This window comes from Solanum stenotomum, chromosome 3, assembly GCF_019186545.1.
Source record: "Solanum stenotomum isolate F172 chromosome 3, ASM1918654v1, whole genome shotgun sequence".
Taxonomy (NCBI): Eukaryota; Viridiplantae; Streptophyta; class Magnoliopsida; order Solanales; family Solanaceae; genus Solanum; species Solanum stenotomum.
In genome coordinates this window covers 26365680-26370973 of record NC_064284.1, presented here as the reverse complement: position 1 = coordinate 26370973, position 5294 = coordinate 26365680, and positions in this window count along the sequence as shown.

Below are 5294 nucleotides of genomic sequence, written 5' to 3'. Positions count from 1 at the left end.
TATATATAAAACTAATATTCTTGGATTTGAAGTTTATATTTAACTAATTTTAGAACTTTTCATGCTAGGCAACTGAGGAAGCTCAACATATAAAAAAGGCATAATACATATATTGGACCTTAAACTTGGCTTCAAATTTTAACTTTGACCTCCAACTTTCAAAGTGCACAAATAGGCACTTTAACTATCCAACCTTTTAATAAATAAACACGCGTGTCTTACCTAGCAAAACGCGTGATGTGCACGCATTTTGCGCGAGTGAGAAGTAATTTTTGAGGCACACAACAGTGAAAAAAATGCTGAAATGACAACTCTACCCTTCGTTAAATTTTTTTTTTTATTTCTAAAATGGACGTGTAAAGTGTTTAATTAGTTGGCAGCCATTGAGTGGCTCACTAATACACGTGGAAGAGTTTGCATTTCACGCGTTTTGCTCCAAAAATCGCGTGTTTATTTATTAAAAGATTGGATAGTTAAAGTGTCTGTTTGTGCACTATGAAAGTTGGAGATCAAAGTTAAAATTTGATGCCAAGTTTAAGGTCAAATATATGTATTATCCCTATAAAAAAATTGATACAAGACTATATTGCTTCTTTCATCAAAGTAGGAGATAAAGTTGGTGCTTCTAAATTTCTAAAGTTCAAGCACAATTGTTTTCAATAATGTGTTTGTGTCCATCTAGTATTGATACTTATCTTTAATTCTAGTGATAATTTTTTTGTGTCCATCGATTGTTTGTTAAGCATAATTACCAACACTAGTTGATCCTATTGATGACAAAATTGATTTTCTTGCAAGATCGATTTGTGTCCATCTAGTGTTTACACTTAGCTTTAAATTTAGAAATAATATATTTGTTAAGCATAAGTACCAACACTAGTTGATCCTATCGATTTAGTTAATTGGTGGATTTAGTTAAAGTTGTTATGTTGTTTAAATAAGTTAAAATAAATAATGTGATTTAGTTGTTTAAATTAAGTCAATACTAAACTAGTTAAAGTTATAAAGTTGTTAAGTTGTTTAAATAAGTTAAATAAAATAATGTGGTTTTGTTGATGGATTTAGTTGTTGGAATTAAGTCAAAACTAAACTAGTTCAAGTTAAAAAGTTGTTAAGTTGTTTAAATAAGTTAAACTAAATAATGTGGTTTAGTTGGTGGATTTAGTTGTTGTATTAAGTCGAAACTAAACTAGTTAAAGTTGTTAAGTTGTTTTAATGAGCTAAAATAAATAATGTGGTTAAGTCAATACTAAACTAGTTTTAGGACTACTACTAGTAAAATTATTATTAAATTTTATTTATAATATAATTGAATAGCTATATTTTTGTAGATGGATCCTGACGTCATTTGGGAGCATACATAAGGTTCTTGACATCTTTGATGAGGCACAGGATGAGCCAAGGAAAGAGGCTAGGAAGAAATCTTGGTTAGCTGGTATCGGTATAGGATCAGCACAAGGCTAGGAAGAAACTTGACGGTGTTCAGATTGCTGCTATGTCGGATCAAATAGCTAAACTTACAGCAGCACTAGCAGAGTCGAAGCGGAAAAGAGTAGCTGAACAAGAAAGCATGAGTGAAACTGTTCAGCAAATCAAAGAACAAGTGATGAACCTCGCTCGTCGACCTACTACTTCGGCTCCCGATGACACTGACGACGAGAGTGATGAGGATGATTATGTAGATCTCACTCCCTAGTTTAGATCTCTGGACATTTATGAACATTTTGAAATTTTGAAACGAATTTTAAAAGACTTTATAAGTCTTTAATTTATGATTTAGATACTTTTGAATGTTATTTTAAATTTGTTGTTTTATGTTTTGTTTAGATTGTTTATAATTGTGTGTGTTTGATTGGGCTGAATAGTGTAGAATTAAATTGAATTGCATTTACAGGTGGGCAGCAGAGTCAAATATATTGCAGAAAAAGCGACGAACAGTGTGGTTTAGTCCGTCGCTTTTATGGGATTTTCAAAAATAAAATTTCCACAAAAGCGACGGACTACGTCGCCTTTTAGAAATAAAAAAAATGACGGAGTTCATCGCTTTTGTTAAAAAATTAAAAAAAAAAAGTAAAAAAGCGACACAATCCGTCACTTTTTGAAAAGCGACGCCATCCGTCGCTTTTTGAAATACGGCGCTGTCCGTCGCTTTTTAAAAAGCGTCGGGTTAAAAAGCGACGGAGGTGACTGCGTTGTTTTTCAGTCGATTTTGACCAAAAAAGCGACGCAGTCCGTCGCTTTTGGCCGTCGTATTTTGACAATTTTTTAGTAGTGTATGAGCTGGTCTGCTAAGGTTAGTTGGGCTATAAATAATGCTAGAATCAATTCTAGTTAAGTTTGGATCTTCATTATATTACTAGCAGATTGTATCTATCATTTATCGTTAGAAAGAAACAATCAAGGTTAAGCTTCCATAGCTACGAATATTCTATGAATGGGTTGCTCAAGATATTCATGTTTGTAGAGAAAGTAGAGAAACTACATGTCATTTTGTAGTTGCTACTTACAGATTTAAGCTTCCGACAGTTCAAGCATTTAGAGCTTCTGATTGCAATACAATTAGGGCTTATGTAGACGGCTGAAAAAGGGTGTACAAACTGCCTGATTATGTGTTATGTAGGAGGAACCTTGACAATTGAGAACCTTTGATGTAAGTGTAGACTTAGTGCTATCATTTGGTCTCCGTTTCTAAGATGCCTAATAGTGTGTCGAATGTCTATCAGCTGGTCTGCTAAGGTTAGTTGGGCTATAGAAAATGCTAGAAGTAATCCTAATTATGTTGAAATCTTCATTTTATTAATAGTAGATTATATCTACCACTTATTGCTAGAAAGGAACCATCAAGGTAAAGCTTGCATAACTGAAAATATTCTAAGAATGGTTGCACAAAATATTCATGTTCAAGGAGAATGTACAGAAACTACATGTGATTTTTGTAGCTTCTACTTGTAGATTTAAGCTACATGTCATTTTGTTGATCCTACATACAGATTTAAGCTTTTCAGAAGTATTTAGAGCTTCTGATTGCAATACACTTGGGACTTACATAGACTCGTGAAATAAGGGGTACAAATGAACTAATTGTGTGTTATGTATCAGGAACTTAAGGCAATTGAGCATATTTTCCGTAAGTGTCAATTTACAACTATCGCTTGGTCTCAATTTCTAAGATGCCTAAAGGTGTGCCGAATGTCTATGTGTTAGTCTACTGAGGTTAGCTGAGCTATACAATCTGCTAGAAGCAATTCTCGTTAAGATTAAACATTACTAGCAGATTGCACAGTTAAGAGTATTCTATGAAGGGTTACTCAAGATATTCATGATAGAGGAGAAATTATAGAAACTAGATGTGATTTTGTATCTCGTACTTACAGATTTAAGCTATATACAGTTCAAGTTTTCATAGATTTTAATTGCAATTCAAATTACTCAAAACAAATAAGTCCACCAGCTTTATAAAAATAAATATACACTCTACCATCCAAAAACCGAAGGAAATTCACCTATTAAGAAGTTTCATACATATCTTGAAAATATCAGTAACTTAATGGGTTTTTAACAATTCACAATTAAAGCTCACCTGCTAACGGATCACTTCAGTGAAGCGAGAAGCATGAAACGAAGCACACAGTTTCAACTAAACAAGATAATTCAGTTCTTAAGAGCAATTAATATGCAAAGTTAAAAACCAAGATCTTAGTAGAAATAAAACATTAAGAAAATCTTTCAATTCGTTAAAAAAATAAGAGGCAGTGAAAACAGAAACAGAATAACAAAAAAACATGGACAAAATAGAGCATAATCAAGAAATAAGCAATACAGCTTTGTGTCGCTTCTCACTTTAAGTGACAAAGAATTCACTTTTAAGAACACTACTCATGAGTTCACCCAAAACAACAATAGCGACTTGATAGAAGTGTTGCTAAACAACAATGTACACTTTACCTAAAGCATGTTTGAATAACCGAGCTACATCCTAATTTTTTCCAGCTCATATTGAATCTAGTTCCCTTTCTATAACACAATGAACTTTAGATTGAATTTTAACATTCAAATCATGTTCTCATTTCGAAATATAATATTTAGTTCTAGTCTAAAAATTGTAACTCTGGTAATACATTCTTTCAAATAGCCTTGCCAAGAAGAAGAGAAGAAAAAATAGAGAAAACTTAAAGAGCGCAGGTAAAAAGAAACAATTTAGCAGCTAGCTCACACAATAGAGAAATTGAGAAACAGAGAAAAGAAGAAGAAGATCACAATTGAGAAATAAGCAATACAGCTTCGCGCGCTTCTAGGGACAAAGCACTCACTTTTAAGAACACTAATAAGGAGTTCACCCAAAACAACAATAGCGGCTTGACGAAAGTGTTGCTAAAAAACAATGTACACTTTACCTAAAACAAGTTTGAACAACCGAGCTATATCTTAAATTTTTAAGCTCATATTGAATCTAGTTCCCTTTCTTCAACCCAAAGAACCCTATATTCAATTTTAACACTCAAAACATGTTTTCACTTCAAAATATAATTTTCAGTTCTAGTATAAAAAAATGTAACTTTGGTAATACATTTGTACCAACAGCCCTATGAAGAAGAAGAAAAGAAAGAACTGAGAACACTTGTAGATCGCAGGTAAAAAAAATGTGGCAGCTAGCTCACACAACAGAGAAATAGAGAAACATAGAAAAGAAGAATAAAAGAGGAGAAGAAGCAGAGCATAATCGAGAAATAAGCCATACAGATTCGTGTCGCTTCTCGCTTTAAGCGACAAAGCACTCACTTTTAAGAAAACTAGTAAGGAGTTATCCCATAAAAACAATAGCGACATGATAGAAGTGTTGCTAAACAACAATGTACACTTTACCGAGCAACCGAACAATATCTTAAATTTTTCAGCTCATATTGAATCTAGATCCCTTTCTTCAACCTAATGAACTTTCTATTGAATTTTAACACTCAAACTATGTTCTCACTCAAAAATATAATTTGCAGCTTTAGTCTAAAAACTGTAACTCAGGTAATACATTCTTTCCGACAGCTCTGTCAAGAAGAAGAAAAGAAAAAAGAGATAAAACCTGCTATTAGGTAAAAAGGAAAACTGTAGTAGCTAACTTGCACAACAGAGAATTAGAGAAACAGAGAAGAGAAGAAGAAGAGCAAAATCGAGAAATAAGCGATACAACTTCACGTCACTTCTCGCTTTAAGCGACAAAGCACTCACTTTTAAGAACACAACTAAAGAGTTCACCAAAAACAACAATAGTGACTTGATAGAAGTGTTTCTAAACAACCATG